This window comes from Cupressus sempervirens, chromosome 7 (assembly GCF_028749045.1).
Source record: "Cupressus sempervirens isolate cs-2001-9-10 chromosome 7, ASM2874904v1, whole genome shotgun sequence".
Lineage (NCBI taxonomy): Eukaryota > Viridiplantae > Streptophyta > Pinopsida > Cupressales > Cupressaceae > Cupressus > Cupressus sempervirens.
In genome coordinates, this window is record NC_143124.1 from 120,342,826 (window position 1) to 120,362,736 (window position 19,911).

A 19,911-nucleotide genomic window follows, 5' to 3' on the forward strand; every position below is an offset into this window, starting at 1 on the left:
CCTCCACAACAATGTTATCTTTTTTAGTTTCTTCCTCCTTGTCCTCATCTTTATCTCCATTGTTTCTGCCTTCAAATGGATTTTCTTCTCCTTCTTTAACGGTTGTCAATCCATAGATCAATTTCCACATTTGAGTGGATTTCTTGACAACATCTTCAATATTGTTATGAAGGATGCTAAATGCCCTATATTTTGGTGCAAATTTTCTGCCATATTTCTTATTTACTTTGAAAATTTTTCCTTTTGTCAATTCTGGCATCACCGGGGCTAGTGTGGATTCTCTGATTTGTTTCTCTAGGTTTAAACAATAATGCCACTTATTTTCAACAATAGTATACAAATCCTTAGGCATTGTATTATCTAATTCAAGTGGAGTATTCTTGAATTTAGACATCATTGCATATATTGATTCCTCAATCAAATTTTGTTCTTCTTTACCAAGTTTCCCAAAATCAATATTTTTCAAACTTGTCAAATCTGCAGTATTCTTAACATTCTCATAGATATTTTCAAGATCAGATTTTGGTGTGTGACTTACCACTCTAAATTGGCTTGTATCTTTAGATTCTATCCTTTCATCATCAGTCTCTAGTTGTGCAATGTATTTTCTCCTTTGCTTCTTCTACCCTAGGCCCTTTTGTTCAGTAGCCTTTGTCTTTTCTTTAGCTTGCTCTTTAGCCTTTTGTGTAGTGGCCCTTGTGTTTGTGTTGGTTGTTAGTGTTGTGGGCTTTGCTAATGTTTACTAATATTTGTCTTGGCCTTTCTTTTCTTAGGTTATATTTTTATTAGCACTTCTTTGGTTTGCTCTTCCTTGACACCTTCTTCTTCAATGTCCTCACCCATGCCTTGGGTCAAAGCAAGAGGTTCTTGGGCTTGTTCTTGTTCTTCCTTTTCATCCTCTTCATCATCTTCTTCTTCCTCTTCACTTTCACATTCTCCAAATTTGGCCTTTAATTTTCTCACCAATTTGTCTTTCTTCTTCATTATGGAGGTTGTCTTTAACTCCATTTCAACTTTGGATTTCATAACATCATAATTACCAAATATCTTGGCACTTTTATCAATCTCCTCTACTAGGAGTGCAATGATGGCAACTAAGGCTTCATCAATGTTAATCTTATATATTAGAGGTCTTAACCATCTTACCCTAGGTACTACTACCTATATGTATGTGTAATCAATATCTACAAGAAAATATATGTCATTGTAGTATTGTTCAACTAAAGAGACAAGTATCCTCATCCTCTACTTCATAGACTTCTTGAAGTCTTCAAAATAGCTTGTCATAATTGTTTCAAAGTTCTCACCCATTTGCTCAATATATTCATTGATTTGTACAACCACTGATTTGTTGGTCTTCCAACTTACCTTTCCAAAGGATGGGAATGATTTTTGAACATAGAAAAATATGCAAATTAGTATTGCTCCAAACTTACAGTGTGTACTTTTGGTTTTTCTAATGGCTCCTAGGTTCTCATTTATCTATTGCAATTGTAGTTCAACTAGATCATAGGTATGATCCCTCTTTACAATTTTGTAGCCTACATCTACTATAAAGTAGGGTACACTATTTAACCTACTTGACTGATAAAACTTGTGAGAAATTACCCTTATGGCAATGTCCAATAAAAGATTTGTGATAGTATCAATAGTCATTCCATGTTTGTTCCATTTTGCTCCTGTATTTTTCTCAATAACTTCCTTTGAGTCACTTCGCAGGGTCTTTGACCAATCTAGGGTTGGAAAACCAATTACCTTATGAACTATTCTCTTTGAAATTTTAATGGGACCATCTTCTAGCCATAATCATCCATCATGTATTCTACTTAGCAATATCTTGACCCATTCTATTTTGAACATGGTGGGGGAAATCTAGGGCACGGGTCAAACCCTTCCTTTCAAAAATCTTAAATTCTTCCTTCAGAATGCCATTTTCGCACAAATTATCATAAGCTTGCCTTATTTCCATATCACCTATACCTCCTACTTTATAGTTGTAACATTTTCTTACATCTTGGACCATTATGACCTTAGGTGGAATCATGGATAATGCACCTGATGGGTCTTGTTTATAAGCAATGTTTGGGATGGCTTTAAAATTTGGTTGTTTGACCTCATTACTAACTAATTAGACATCAAAAATGTCTTTCTCCTTCACATTATTTAAACTGGAAGCCATTCTTGTCAAACTAGGGTTTAACAAATTTTAAACTACGTAATTCAGCTTATGAAGAATACCTCAAAAATTTGATGAACTGGTGCTTGATCATTGCCAGGATCTTTGCAAATGCTTCAAACTAGATTGTGAATTGCCTCTTTGCTCTGCTTGCTCTCACTTGAATTTGTAATGATGAAGAATAGGTGAAAATCGACCATATACCCTTCAAAACTTTGTATTTAATGCTTGGTGCTTGTACAGTTGTAAACTCAGCATCAACATGATTTCAATTTCACTCGTCATCTACTAACATGACCATCACTCAGTAGCTACTATAGGCTCAGCCTCAACTAGCTAACTTGGCAACTCGACATTAACTAGTATTTCACTCAACACACATAGAGAACTTGATGGGGACACAACCCAACAACAGAATGGAAACAATAGAAAAGAGGAATTATATTAAGTGAGAAAATAAGCTAGTACAAACAGTACAGAGAAAATAAACTTCAAAACATGCCCTACGGGCTTACAATAGCATAAGTCTGGAGAATATTTCTCCTTATAGCACCTCCTCTCAAACTCCACCCCGAACTGCCTTTTACAATGCCAAAAATCTCCTTAAATAGACCCCAGAGGGTTAAGGACTAGGAGTACATTCTAGAAAGTGCTAGTAGGCATCCACCGACAAAATAGAAGGTTCCGAAAGTTGCGTTAGAAGTCGGTGCAATTCTAGAAGAATCCAGAAACGGTAGCCGAACTTCTGGGAGGCATAACTTTTGAACCGTAACTCCGATTGACGAACCGTTTACATTTTCGAAAAGCTCTAGAAGCGCTCTATAGCCCTATGGACAAGCTTTGCTCATCCCCCATTTTTTGACCCTTTTCGAGGTCATTTAATGCCCCAAACTTGACTTTGAAGCATTCTTAGGAGGTCTCAAAAACTCGAAAAACTGCAATAACTTTCAAACCGTGGGGCCTTTTGACCTGATTCTTTTTTCTGGAATGCTCTAAATCTCAATTACATTCATCTGGCCAAGTCGTACCTTCTAGGTCACCAAAATGATAGTCAAATTGCATGCTCCTATTTTTTCAGGATTTTCAAATGCACTGATAGTTGAACTATGAGAGTTGGAACCTTTATTTGAGCCAAATGGGTATCCAAAAATGTAAAGACATAAAATAGAAACTAAGTCTAAGTACATTTTTTGGGTGACACAGGATTGCCCTTATACCTCTGGATGCTCCTGCGTCAGACACCTAGGGTAGATTGAAAAGTGACGCTGTCACTTTATGGATGGTAGAGGAAATCCCAAATGGGAAACCTCAAATGCTGAAATCCAAGTTGAGTCCTCGATTGGCCGTCCTTTCCATTTGACCAAATACTCTTCATACTGTCTGTTTCTGGTACTCCTACCCACACGATGATCTAGAATGTCTTCTATCTCCTCCTTCTTAGAAGTAGGAATTGGACATGGCTCTAAAACCAGCTCCTCATCAGCACCATCATCATGATACTCTGTCAAATCTGCAATGTTGAAAATGAGAGAAATGTGAATACCATCTGGCAGCTCCACCTCATATGCATTTCCTGAGTTATGTTTCTTCAAAATTTTGCAGGGGCCAAATTTCTTCATTTTCAACTTGTTGTAAGTACCAACTGGAAATCTTTCTTTTTGTAAGTGCACCATGACAAGATCCCCTACTTGGAATTCCTTATGTCTTCTCCTTGCATCAGCCCTAGCTTTATACTCTTGATTCATCTTGATAATGTGTGCTTGAACCTCCTCATGTAGATGCTTGATGTGTTCAGCAAATTCCTCAGCTTCAGCACTTGTTCTCTCCCCTTGTTCTATCTTTCTCAATTCTGGTGCAGTCCTTGGGCTATTTCCATATACAATTTGAAATGGTGATTTTCCAATACTCCTATTTATAGAGTTATTATAAGCAAACTCTGCCTGTGGTAGAATCAAATCCCATCCCTTGGGCTTATCTCCAACTAAACATCTTAGCAAATTGCCCAAACTTCTATTTACCACTTCTGTTTGGCCATCAGTCTGTGGGTGATGCGTGGAACTGAATTTCAATTCTTTTCTCAACTTTTTCCACAATGTCCTCCAGAAATACCCCACAAATTTTGTATCTCTGTCAGAAACTATACTCCTTGGAAGACCATGTAGTCTTACCACCTCTTTGAAAAACAAGTCTGCAATATGGACAGCATCATGAGTTTTGTGGCATGGAATGAAATGTGCCATTTTGGAGAACCTATCAACCACCACGAATACTGAGTCATTACCCCTTTGGGTCCTTGGCAATCCAAGAACAAAATCCATACTTATGTCCTCCCATGGCCTTGATGGAACAGGCAATGGCTGATATAGGCCAGTATTTTGACTAAACCCCTTGGCAACTTGACAAACCTGGCAACTCTGTACAAACTTCTTCAAATCCTGTGTAATTTGAGGCCAAAAATAATGTTCTCTAAGAATGGCAATGGTCTTATCCCGACCAAAATGTCCTGCCATCCCTCCACTGTGTTTCTCCTTAATCAGATTTTCCCTCATGGAACTCCTTGGAATGCACAATTGACTACCTTTGAACAACATGCCATCCTGAATCAAATAGTCTAACCACTTGGTTCTATCTACAACAACAGGTTCTTTACAAGCTTTCCATGCTTCAGCAAAATCAGGATCCTCGGGGTACAAATTCTTGAGTTCATCAAACCCAACTACTTCAACCTGCATTGTTGTAAGCAACAACTGTCTCCTACTTAATGCATCTGCAACCCTGTTAGATTTTCCACTTCTATGCTTCAACACAAATGTATAACTCTGCAAGAATTCTACCCACTTCATATGCCTCTGATTCAATTTACCTTGGCTATTTAGGTACTGTAATGCCTGATGATCAGTATACAAAACAAATTCCTTTGGTAATAAATAATGCCTCCATTTCTTTAAGGCTTGAACTATTGCATAGAACTCTTGATCATAAACAGAATACTTCTTCTTTGCATCATTCAATTTTTCACTAAAATATGCAATAGGCTTACCTTCTTGGCTTAATACAGCCCCAATAGCGCTACCACTAGCATCACAATCCACCTGGAATACTTTTCTGAAATCTGGAAGTGCCAACACAGGCTGTTCAGTCACCTTCTTCTTCAGCAATTCAAAACTTCTCGCAGCTGCTACAGTCCATTTGAACTCTTTTCTATCCCCTCTTATTGTATCAGTTAGAGGTGCACATATGCCACTGAAATTCTTAATAAACTTCCTGTAAAAACTAACCAGACCATGAAATGATCTTACCTCAGTAGCAGACCTTGGAGTAGGCCATTCCAAGATGGCTTTTACCTTTTCTGGATCCATTTTGAGACCTTCAGGTGATATAACAAATCCCAAATAGACTAACTCCCTTTTTGCAAAGAGACACTTCTTTAGATTAATTAACAGTTTCTCTTCCCTTAGCCTTTCAAGGACACTACGAATATGCAGTAAATGTTCTTCCAAAGTCTTGCTGAAAATTAAAATATCATCCAAATAGACAATAACAAATTTTCCCAAGAACTTCTTAAGTACCTCATTCATGAGCCGCATGAAGGTGCTTGGGGCGTTCGTCAATCCAAAGGGCATGACTAACCACTCATAAAGACCCTCCTTGGTCTTGAAGGCTGTTTTCCACTCATCTCCTTCACGAATCCGTATTTGATGATAGCCACTCTTCAGATCTATCTTTGTGAAGTACTGAGCTCCACTCAAGCAGTCCATAAGATCATCCATCCTTGGTAAAGGAAATTGGTACTTGATGGTTATCCTATTTATAGCTCGAGAATCTGTACACATCCTCCACTCTCCATCCTTCTTTGGTGCAAGTACTGCAGGTACTGCACATGGACTCAGGCTCTCTCGAATCAAGCCCTTCCTCAACAGCTCCTGAACCTGTCTATTTAGCTCCTCTGTTTCAGTAGGAGTCATCCTGTGAGCAGCCTTGTTAGGAAAACTAGCTCCTGGAATCAGATCTATCTGATGACTGGTTTGCCTTACTGGTGGCAATCCATCTGGAACATTATCAGAGATAATATCTCCAAATTCTCCTAGTAAATCTGAAACTTCAAATGGTATTTCACTACTACCTTCTTTATCTTTCCTAGGAATCAAAGCATAGCACATACGCTGATGTTTCATGCCATCTAAAAACTTCCTTCCATCAACAAGACAAATCCTAGCACTGCTACATACCTTTTCACCTTCCTTTTTCATGGGCTTCAATTTGTGGCGAACTCCATCCTTTGTCAGAGAGTATGTGTTTGCATGTCCATCATGTATTGCATGTCTATCAAACTACCATGGTCTACCCAACAATAGATGGAAAACATCCATCGAAATAACATCACAGAGAACTTCATCATGGTAACTCCCAATTTTGAATTTTACTAAACATTGTTCACTTACCAGGACCTTATGATCATCTTTTACCCAAGAAATCCGATAGGGCTGGGGATGTTTCTCCCTCTTGAGCTTCAGCTTAGAGACCATCTCTTCGGATACCAAGTTATCAGTGCTACCACCATCAATGATCACATCACAACATTTATCCTCACACTTGCATCTGGTACGGAACAAACTCCTCCGTTGTCCTGGTTCATTCTCACCACTTAGTAGGACTCTTTCATTTACCAAGGCCTCTCCTCTTTCTGCATCCTCTGAATGTGATGATTGTGCATCCTCATCCACATGAGCAACCCTAGCTTGGCCCTCAGCTCTCCTATCTTTCCTTCCTTGTCGTTGAGGGCATTCAAAGGCACGATGACCTTCTTCATTGCAATGGAAACAGGTACCACGGAAGCCTCCTCTTCCTTGCCCACGTCTTCTACCTCTTCCTCTTTGATTTCCAAAATCTTGATCATGGGAGCGGTTGAAACCCTCATTCCTCTGGTTCCTGCTAGTACCCTCATCTTCATTTTTCTTTTGAGTTTCATTGCGACCTCCAGATGATCTACCGCTTCCCCTTCCTCCTTGACCGCGCCCTCTTTGTCTTCCTTCAAACCTTTTACTTAGCTTCTCTTCAACTCGTAGGGCAAACTGGTATGCTTCTTCAACGCTGGTCATTCTTACCAGACTTAGTTCCTCCTGGATGCTAGGTCGTAACCCACTGATCTAACGAGCAACCTTCTCCTTATTTGCTTCTGCATGCCCCGCTCTAATCAAGAGTCAGTAAAACTCCTCTGTATATTCTTGGACTGACCTTCCTGCTTGCTTTAACCCATGCCTCCTTTTAAACAGATCAAGCTCGTAGTCCACAGGAATGAACTGCTTCTTCAATTTGTCCACCATGCGATCCCATCTTGTGATCTTCTCCTTTCCTCTTCTAAGTCTTTCTAGTTGAATCTCTTGCCACCAGATTTTGGCATGGCCTTTTAGTTTTGCCTTTGCAAACTTAACCCTATCTGGGTCCCTTATATCCTCATACTCAAAGTATTCGTCCAGTTCATTGATCCAATCGATCAACTCATCTGGTTTCAAATTTCTCGAAAATATACCCACTTCAATTGTAGGTCTCTTCCCAAACCTAGAAATGGCCCTAAAAAGCCTTTCCTCTACAGGATTCAGAACTTCCCCGTCAACTTCCATTACTTCCTCTTCATTGTCATCCTCACTATTGTCATCTGCAGCAATATTTGCTCCTCTACGAAGCTCCTCTTGCAATGCTTGTACCTGTCTCTAGAGGGCTCTAACCTCCTTAGGATCAATAGCTCTGGCCCTTTCGCCACGCTCTCTTCGTGGAGGCATCTTCTAACTCAAACCCACAACCACACAGTCCTGGTGCAAACTGCCTCACAGTCGGCGCTCTGTCTACACACTCAGGAAAACCTGCTCTGATACCACTTGATGGGGACACAACCCAACAACAGAATGGAAACAATAGAAAAGAGGAATTATATTAAGTGAGAAAATAAGCTAGTACAAACAGTACAGAGAAAATAAACTTCAAAACATGCCCTACGGGCTTACAATAGCATAAGTCTGGAGAATATTTCTCCTTATAGCACCTCCTCTCAAACTCCACCCCGAACTGCCTTTTACAATGCCAAAAATCTCCTTAAATAGACCCCAGAGGGTTAAGGACTAGGAGTACATTCTAGAAAGTGCTAGTAGGCATCCACCGACAAAATAGAAGGTTCCGGAAGTTGCGTTAGAAGTCGGTGCAATTCTAGAAGAATCCAGAAACGGTAGCCGAACTTTCGGGAGGCATAACTTTTGAACCGTAACTCCGATTGATGAACCGTTTACATTTTCGGAAAGCTCTAGAAGCGCTCTATAGCCCTATGGACAAGCTTCACTCGTCCCCCATTTTTTGACCCTTTTTGAGGTCATTTAATGCCCCAAACTTGACTTTGAAGCATTCTTAGGAGGTCTCAAAAACTCGAAAAATTGTAATAACTTTCAAACCGTGGGGCCTTTTGACCTGATTCTTTTTTCTGGAATGCTCTAAATCTCAATTACATTCATCTGGCCAAGTCGTACCTTCTAGGTCACCAAAATGATGGTCAAATTGCATGCTCCTATTTTTTCAGGATTTTCAAATGCACTGATAGTTGAACTATGAGAGTTGGAACCTTTATTTGAGCCAAATGGGTATCCAAAAATGTAAAGACATAAAATAGAAACTAAGTCTAAGTACATTTTTTGGGTGACACAGGATTGCCCTTATACCTCTGGATGCTCCTGCGTCAGAACTTTTCATGCTTGGCAAAAACATGAAAACTTGAAGTTTTAACCTTGAATTTTCTACAACTCCTTGCATCTTTATTCATGCTAATGTAATCCTTTTAGTACTTACTTCTTTTGGAATTGATGTATGATATAATACTTTTGGATATCAGCCCCACATAACTCTTGTTTGCTCAGTTTGATGAGGTGTGACCACTTGACCCATTAGGTGAAGTGATCCCATCTCCATTTGATGTGCTACAACCATCTTTCTTTTTCCATATCTTATTCATCTCATTCTTGATGTGTTCAACATCTACCTTGCCTTTACCTTTATCAAATTCACAACTTGGTGCCTTAGACCTAGTTGGACAATGTTTACTAATGTGACTAGCCTTCAAACAACTAAAACATGTGGTTTGACTTGACCATCTTTTGTAGTTACCACTAAAGTGAGTCTTAATGCAGTTTTAAGGTACATGTCCGTATTCCTAACAATAGTGATAGTTGTATCTTATATTGTAATCCCAGTTATAAGAGTTTTCATAGCTTCTTACCTTTGTTGCCTTGTTTCATGACCAAATGGACTTGGATCTACATTCAAAGGCTCTATGTCCATACTTTTGACGATTGTAGCAGTATCCTTCAAATTTTGGTGCATGAATGGTTCTAGTTCTGCATTCATGTGCCTGATGACCTTGTTTGTTGCACTTGTGATAGTAGACCATGTCCTTAGGCTTAGCATTCTAATTTGTATTCTTGCTTCTACACACATTAGAGGTATGTCATTTCTTTCCACAATGATGACAAGTGGATTTGGAGTTCTTACCTTTGTTGTTCCTTTTCTTAGCAACTTTGGATGATTCTCCTTCTTCAATTCTTGTGTAGCCCAATCCTGATGTGCCTTTATTGGATCTAGGGGATTTTAGTAATTACTTAAAGTACTTGATGGCTTCATTTGGCTTGTTGAAACTTTTAGCAAATTCCTTTTCTCTTTTTAGGTCATTCTACAGTTGTTCATTCTGCAACTTCAATGTAGCTATCTCAATGTCCTTGACATTCAACTCATGGTGAACATTCATCATTTGGCTTAAGGTATCCAATTACATGTTTGAGATCCTGGATAGCTCTGTTGACTTTTCTTCCAATTTTTTTGCCAAAATTCTTTTGTCTTTTTCAATCATGGCCTTGTCTTCTATAGCTTTCTTCTTTTGTTCAGTCACCTTACACAACAATATAGCTTGTGATTCTTGCTCCAACTTGAGATTTCTGATTTCTTCAACTTGTGCTCTATTTTTCTCTATTAGATCTATGATTGTTGCATCAAATTCACTGGAGTTACCAAATGTAAATAGCTTTGTGGTGTTAATCTCTTTGTATTGTGCATCATTTTCTGCTATGGCAATTTCTTTCCTTCTTTTTAGGGAACTCTTCAAAACATCTCTAGCTTCATTCAGTTGATGTAGTATGAGATGTATCTCAATCTCCTGGTTCTCAATGGTCTTTCCCAATTTGTAGACTTTTGTTTCAAGATCTTTCCTCTATGCTATAAACTTCTTCTTTTGAGAACTTGGCTCTGATACCAATTGTTGGAATTACAAATAGGAAACATATACTTTTGAGGGGGGGGGGGTGTTGTGAATCAGAAGTTCAAACTTTAGCTATTAAAACTTTCACCATTCATTAGATGTACGTAATATATGAACTAAAAATAGCATAAAAAGTAAATGCATCTAAAACATGTAAGCAATTAAACATACACACTTAACACCAGATATGATTACCCAGAAACCCTTCAAAGAGAAGGTAAAACTAGAGTGGGGATGAAACCCACAAATCTTCACTACTGCAGAAATAAAGTGTAGCCAATTAAGGTTACAATGGTTTGACCATGAAACATGATCTGCCTTGTGATAGGCATGCCTTGTTAAAGGCTTACAAGGTCTATTAAGTCCCACCTTGTTACAGGATTTCAACACCCTGTTAGAAGTGTGTCTAGCTAAAGGACTTCAAAAAATCCACTTGGAATGTCACCTTGTTAAAGGATTTACAACAGTTTGTTAGGACTAGTTCACCTAGGAGATTTAACTAAAATCACCTATTAGGATGTTTCAACATAGATCTTGTGATGGCCTCTAGTTGCTTGATTAAAGATCAAATCTGTACAATATCTATCTTGATCCTTTTTGATATGATGTGACAATTGCTATAGCCTTCTATTCTTGTTCTCCTCCAACTGATTTTGCAATTCACTCTCTATAACGTCTAAGTCTCCATGAATGCTCTATTTTTACATGAAAACATCTCTATTATTCTCCTTCGATCCCTTAGAGGCTCATATGAAGTTTAGGGTTTTGTACTCCTTAAGAAGACTAGAAGACTTAGGTTTAGGTATGAATCTACAACTAAGATTCATCCTTTTTGCCACTTAATCCTTCCTATTTTCTGATTGGTTGCATGTAATTGCATAGGGAATCTGCATACAGATTCACCCTTATCTTAAAAAGATCATATTCTATTCTTTGGTCTACTGAAAAATAGTTTACATAGTTGCTTGTGCAATCACAAACAAGTATGTCCAATCTATGTTACTCGACACCTGAGGTTATTGATGCTTGACACATACTATAATTCTGATTCTGACTTAGCATATAAACTGCTCAACATCTACTATTTACTCAACACTTGACTCACTCAACATGTATTGTCTGCTTAGCACTTTAGTGACACAGCACATGAGTGATTCAACACTCATTACAACTTAACACAATCTTGTATTTACATACCATACTTTGCATGCATTACTAGTTTGACATAAACTGAGTAAATGTTTCCAATGTGTTGACACTCAATTGTCAAGATCAGTCTGAGATCATTTTAGGTCTTCTTAAGGAAGACAAACCCTAAATGTTCTATGAATTGATAAGGAGAATTTGCATGTGCAAATAGAGCATTCAAGGTGACCAAGGTATTATGAATTGAGTTAAATTGTAGAATCAGTTAAAGGAGAACAAAGGAAAGGAATCAGAGGACAATAGAGATACATATGATTAGAAAGGATCAAGTACACATTAGTATAGAGGTTATCTAACATCAAGCAATATAAAACTAATCCCATGGTCATTGTTGAGACATTCTAATAGGTGAATTAGTTAAATCTCTTAGCATAAAGTCCTAACGAGCTGTATCAAAATCCTTTAACAAGGTGCATACTTAATTGTGAGTTAAAGTCCTTTAATCGGGCACACTTTTAATAGTGTGTTGAAATCCTTTAATAGGGTAAGACCTAAGAGTCTTTGTAAGATTTTAGCAAGGTAGACCTTTCATAGGGTAGATCATGTTTCATGACCAAACATTGTAACCTTCATTGGATACACTTTATTATTTCAGTGGTGAAGATTTTTGGGTGTCATCCCCACCTCATTTTTACCTTCTCATTGGAGGGTTTCTGGGTAATCATATCTTGTGTCATACATGTGTGAATGTTTACTTATTTACATACTTTATATGTATATGTATAATATGGTATTTCAATTTACTTGTTAAATTATGAGATGGTTGTATGGTGAAATTTTTTATGGGTAAAAGTTTTGAAGCATTGATTCCCCCTGCCACCCCCAAAGTTTACTTTTCTTATTGTAATCCCAATAATTGGTATTAGAGTTGAGTCCTTTGAAAGTAAAGCTTTTCAACTTTGAGGAAAGATCTTGTAAATGGAAGTCTACAAGTTGGGAAAGATTATTGAGAACTCAAAGATTGAAATACAACTCATTCTACATTAGCTAAATGAAGTAAGAGATGATCCAAAGAAATCATTGAGAAGAAGGAAGGAAATTGCTATTGATGAGAATGACACACAATACCAAGAGATGGACACTATTGAATTATTTGCAATTGGAAACTCCAATGAATTTGATGCAACAATTATAGATTTGATAAGAAAAGAATGGTACACTAGTAGAAGATGTCAGAAATCTATAGATAGAGAAAGAATCACAAGCCATATTACTATGTGAGGTGATCAAATAGAAGAAGAAAGCTATGGAAGATAAAGTCATGATAGAAGATGACAAAAGGGTTTTGACTAGCAGACTAGAAGAAAAGTCATATGAGGTAAATAAGATTGCTCACATGCAATTGGAGACAATGAATCAAGTCATGATTGCTAATCATGAAATAAATAGTAAAAACATTGAGATCACAACACTGAAGTTGCAAAATGAATAGTTGAGCAATGATCTAAAAAGGGAAAAAGAGTTTGCTGACAGTTTCAACAAACCTAGTGAAGCCATCAAGTACTTTGAACAATTGATGAGATCCCCTAGATCTAATAGATTGGGATACACTAGTATTGAAGAAAGAGAATTATCCAAAAGTGGTGAAGAAATAAGTAACAAAGGTAAGAACTCCAAACCTACTTGTCATAATTGTGGTCAAATAGGTCATACTACTAATGTTTGTAGAAGCAAGACTATAAATCAAAATTTTAAGCATAAGAACATGGGTAACTGCCACAAATGCAACAAATCGGGTCATCAAACACATGAATGTAAAACCAAGACCACGCACACTCAAAGATTTGAAGGATAGTGCTATAACTATCAAAAGTATGGACATAGAGCTTTTGAATGCAAATCCAAATCCAAGTGGTCATCAAACAAGCAGACAAAGGTAAAGAACAATGGAAACTCGTATAATTGGGATTATAATACAAGGTATAGTTGTCACTGCTATCAAGAGTATGGACATATTCCTAAGAATTGTATTAGAACACATTTCAGAAGTGATTACAAAAGGTGGTTGAGTCAAACCACATGTTTCAGTTGTTTGAAGACTGGTCACATAAGCAAAAATTATCCAACAAGGTCAAAGGCACCGAGTTGTGAATTCAACAAAGGTGAATGAAAGGTAGATATTGAGTATGTTAGAGATGAGATTAACAAGACATGGAAGACAAAGGAAGATTGCAACACATCATGTGTAGATGAGATCACTTCACCTAATGGGTCAGGTGATCACACCTCCTCAAATTAAGCAATCAAGAGGTATGTGGGACTAATATTTAAAAGGATATACTATACATCAGTTCCAAGAATTTAGTTTTGAAAAGATTACATATGCATAAATAAAGATGCAGAGTGTTGGTAAAAATCAAGAATAAATCTTTAAGTTTTGTTAGTTTTCATGTTACTGCCAAGCATGAAAAGTTTCACTATAGTTGTTGAGTGAAATGTTAGTGGATGCCAAGCTAGCAAAGTTGTAAGTAAAGGTTAAGCTCATAGTGGTTATCAAGCATATGAAAATCACATGGATGCTGAGTGAGCCAAAAATTCTATTGAAGCTGAGCTTACAACCGTGTAAGAACTTAGCATTAAATGTAGTGTTTTAAGGACTATTTGATCAATTTTTGGTCATTTGATATCATTTGAATTTGAAGAAGAGCATAAAGAGCACGAGGTGATCCAGAGAAATTGATCTGAGCATTTTCAAGTGATTTAAATAATTGTTCGACACCATTCTAGCAGGATTGACAAGGTATTCATCGTGTGTTGAGCTACGCAGTTTAAATTTCACAAACCTTAGTTTTATAAAATGGCATCTAGTTCTTTAGCAGCCAAAGTTATAGAGGAAAAATAAGTTTTAAATGTACAACTGATAAGTAATGATATCAAACAACCTACTTTTAGAGCTATTCTAGATATAGCCTATAAATAGGATCCATTCAATGCATTGTCTATGATACCGCCATGAGTCTTGATGATTCAAGATGTTAGAAACTGTTATGCATGTAAAATTGAAAGTATAGGAGATATGGAGATTAGATAAACATATAGAAAATTATATGAGAACAAAATGTTGAAGGAGGAATTCAAATTTATTGAGAAGAAAGGGTTAACTCGTGCCCTAGATTTCCCCAACGTCTTCAAGATAGAATGGATAAAAATAGTCTTGAGTAGAATACATGACAACTTTGTATGGCTAGAGAATGGACTGGTGAAAATCACCAAGAAAAATGTACACAGAGTCATAGGGTATCCAACCCTAGATTGGCCCAAGACAATGAGAAGTGAAGCAAAGGAAATAATTAAAAGAAATATAGGGGCTATGTGGAATAAATGAGGGATGACAATAGACACAATCACTAATCCCTTAATTGCTTTTGTAGTGAGAATTATATCATGTAAGTTCTATCAATCCAACAAACTTAATAGTGTGCCATGCACTACATTTGATTTGGGATACAAAATAGTAAAAAAAGATCATACTTATGATCTTGTCGAGTTGTAGTTGCAACAATTGACTGAAATTTTGGGAGCCATAAGGAAGACCAAAAGTGTACAATGAATATTTGGATCTATTCTTGTATGTATTTTCTTTTATGTACATAATACATTTCCTACTTTAGTTAGGTTGCATGGAAGGTAAACAGACCTATTGCAGTGCAAATAGGTGAATTCATTGAGAAACTAGGTGACAATTTTGAGTAATTCATGACAAGTTACTTTGAAGATTTCAAGAAATTTATGAAGAAAAGACTAAGGATACTAGTTTCACTAGTGGAGAAACATTTTAATGATGTTTTCTTCTTAGTTGACACTAATTTCACATATGTCTAGGCAACAATTCCTAGAGTGAGATGGCTAAGACCATTGGGATATGAAATCAATGTCAATGAAGCTTCTACAACAATCACACATTATTTGCAGACGAAGTGGACAAAGAGGCTACAACATTTAGGAACTATGACTTTGCAAAATCAAATATTACAATAGAATTGAAGACTGCCAAGTCATCAAGAAGAAGAAAAAACTTGTCAAGAAGTTGAAAGAGAGATTTTGTGAAGAAGCAGATGATGAAGAAGAGGAAGATAAAGAAGAAGAAGAGGAAACACCATCTCAAGCACCATTGGCATTAACCCAAGGTTAGGGAGAAGACCAAGAAGAAGAGGAAGTGGAAATTGTAGAAGGTGTTGATGAAGAAGAAACCAACGAAACACCTACAACTATTGAAAAGAAGAATAGAAAAGCAAAGACATCAGTAGTGAAAAAACTAAAGAAGGTTGCAAAACCTACTTACCCTAAGCCTACAACACCTACCACAAGGGCTAGCACAAGATTCACTGCACAAAAGGCTAAGGAAGTAGCCAAGCCAAAGGAGAACAAAGCTAGTCAAACTAGCAAAGTTGAATAGTCTCAGAAGAAACAAAAAAAGAAATATGTTACCCCAGCTAAATCTAATGACAACAACCAAATTTCAAGTGGTAATTCATAGTCCTTCTTTAGATTTAGACAACTTATTTTTGAATTTTAGAAACAATGTTGATTTATCTAGATTCTCTCATATTGAGTTTGAAAATATTGAGAAGATTGAAAAGAACCAAGTTGAAGATGTAGTATATGCCATGATGGCAATATTCAAAAAGACTCCTCTAGAACTTGCCAACTCCATACCTAAAAGTTTGAATGATAGAGTTGAGCAGAAGTGGCATTACTGTCTAAACACTAAGAAACAAATTAGAGAGACAACTCTTGCACAACTTATGTTAGAAATGGAAAAAGAAATCTGTAAATAAGCAATACCAGGAAAGAATCTAAGTGAGTAAATGCATGAAAAGATATTACCATAAAATAGGAGATAGAAAGCTTCAAGATCCAACACCATGAGACAAGATATTTGGAAAGGGGAAAGCAAAGAAAACCCCTTGTGACATTATGAATGAGGCATGAAAAGCCTAAGAAGGAAGAGAGAAAGAGAGAGAGAGCAAGAGAGCAATTGCTCATACAATAATTGAGAAGAGGAAGAAACCTCATTATTAAATGAGAGAAGAGGGTCATCTCTTAAATAGAGATGAGAGAGAGGAGTTGGAATGTAACTCCCATGTCTATGAATGCCACCATTCATAAGTGTGTGAGGCCAAGTGTGAGATTCCTCTTAAGGAGGAATAATCTAAAATTAGAAATTACAATAAATATTTGTCCTCACATATTCCACTAGATGACAAAATAAGATGTAGTGGGAAAAGGACAAAAAGGAATATATTAGGATACCTTGGCTTATATCCTAATATATTATCACAATAAAGAAAGAAGGTCTAACCTTGGTTTATAAACACACCAAGGAAAGATTACAACTTCTAACACCCCCCTTTAATCTTTACTTGGGGTAATTACATCAAAGGGTATTAAACCCATATATTTTACAAACATCTGCAACTTAATCTTCAATATGAAGTAATTTGATTGTCTTCAAGCCATATGGTACATTTGCAGATCCAAGAGAAGCACATGAGTCCTTTGAATGTGATCAAGTGGAAGCATAGGCACCTCTTCATATGTGAAAAATCGAGAAGGTTCCTTGATGGATCACCTAAAAAAAAAGAGAACAACAAGAAAACTATCCACAAGTAGAATTACATTGAATGGATAGGTTAGTAAAAAAATGAAGTTATAATAATTTAATCAAGGAGGAACTAAGAGAGATGAGAAAAATGAATGTGTTCACCAACATGAAATGGAGTTAACATGATATCTAAAATAAGTCATAAGCTCAAAAATGATCATAATATGGGTCAAAATGATCAATCTTTATGCAATAAATCTCTCATGAAAGAAACATACTAATGCACAAATGACCACAGACAAGGCCAACTAATAAAACTTGCATCAACATTGCGTCAATCACATGGATATAGACAGTCCACTAATGAGTCATCCCACTACAAGTGAATGGGTCATGACTCCATCACCTACATGACCCATGATCTAGGCAATAAAGTATGCAGAACATTATCACATTGTATATTTATCAAAGAAATATAAGAGAGACAATAATAAATAAGTAGAACATGTGCCTCAAACACCAAATAATTCAAGTTATAGTTTTTCCAAGAATTATAGTTAAAGTGGACCAAAACATATTGCCTTCAAATAAGAAATCCATCATGGACAAGCAACATCATTGCCATGATGAAAAAGATCAGGGAGGGTCAAAACAACTTTCTCAAATAAAGTCTCCAATATAGGAGTGCTCCAATATATGGTAGCCTCATCACCTATACACTCAAAAATGAGCAAAGTGTAGGAAGTCATACCATAATTAAATCATAACATAACAATAAGGGCTTTTTGTCTGCTCTCCCTCTACATGTTTGATCAATTTCTACCATTTTCTCCCTCTTTTCTATAGCTTACCACTTTGATCAGTTTTGCTATTTCTCCCTCTTTGACAACAATTCCAAAGATGTATTACTTCAACATCTTATTATGTAAGTGTAGCATTTGTAGGAACTCTAGTTTCTCCCTCTGTCAACTTTCTTGTGACTTGTTTGGAATTTTAGTACTTGAATTACTTTAGGTAATACCTAAAGTAAGTATCCTCTGCATCAATTTATAACATTTCAGCAATCAACTCATTTGATGTAGTGCAAACTTGTTGTTACTCAAATAGCCTTGGATAGGGGTACCACCCCTAACTTATCTCTAAGATATTCAAATGCATCTTTAGGTAATGGTTTTGTGAAGATGTCAACATTTTTTTCCTTTGAGTTGACATATTCCATCTTCGCTTGTTTGTCTTCCACCAATTCTCTTACATAGTGAAAATTAATTGCAATGTGCTTTATTTTGACATGCATCACAAGATTCTTTGATATGATGATGGCACTTGTATTACCACAATAGAGTATCACAAGTTCAATTACCGCTTCCTTCATACCTTGCAACAAATGTTTGATCCATACAATATTGGTGCAGTTGATAGTAGCAGCAACATACTTAGCTTTAGCTGCGGACTATGAGGTACAACTTTTCTTTTTACTAGTCCAAGTGACTAATCTTTTATCTAAGAAAAGTGCTCTTCCACTAGTACTTTTTTTGTCATCAATATTGTCTCCCCAATCTACATCAGTATAGGCATTCAATTCAAACTTTTCACTCCTCTTGTAGTATAAGCCAAAGTCATATGTTCCTTTTAGATGCCTCATTATTCTTTTTACGACCATAAGATGATTTTGTCTTGGGTTTGAAGAAAATCTTGCCACTGTTCCAATAGATAATGCAATGTTTGGTCTACTATGCACAACATACTACAACTTTCCAATCATTGATCTGTACTGTGTTAGATTTATTTCAATTGATTCATCATTCTTGGATAACTTATGTCCTATTACCATTGGTGTACTGACTGATTTTGAATCCTCTAAACCACATGTTTTGAGTATCTCCTTGATGTATTTTGATTGAGTTACAACTATGCCATGTTTCAGTTGATGTACTTGCAATCCAACAAATAATTTGATTTCTCCCAACATTGATATCTCAAACTCATGTTTCATCTGATCAACAAAATCTTTGCATAATGCATCTTTTCCTCCAAATATTATATCATCAGCAAATATTTTAGACATTAAAATGTCCTTTCCTTTTTCTGTCTTGATAAATAGGTTGATTTTGTTGTCTATTCTCTCAAATCCTATCTTCATTAGATATTTGTGAGGTCTCTCATACCATGCTCTAGGTTCTTGTTTCAAACCATAGAGTGCTTTATATAGTTTTCAAACCATATCCTTGTTGTTTTCATCAACAAATCCCTTTGGTTGTTCTATGTAGACTTCCTCTTCCAATATACCAATCAAAAATGCAGACTTTACATCCATTTGGTAGACTTTAAAAACTTTTTAAACAACATATGCAAGTAGAGTTCTTACTCCTTCCATCCTTGCAACAAGGGAAAATGTTTCTCTAAAGTCCAGTCCTTCTTCTTGTGCATAACCTTTACAGACTAGTCTAGCCTTATTTCTTGTGATCTCACCATTCCCATCTAGCTTGTTCCTAAATACCCACCTGGTACCAATCACATTCTTATCATCTGATCTTGGAACTAAGGTCCAATTTTTGTTTTTCTCTATTTTCTCAATCTCCTCTTCCATAGCTTTACACCAATTATCATCTTGTAGTGCATCTTTGACTATCTTGAGTTCAATCTTGCTTAGTAGATATGATTCATTCCTTAGTCTATTCCTTGTCATTGGTCTAG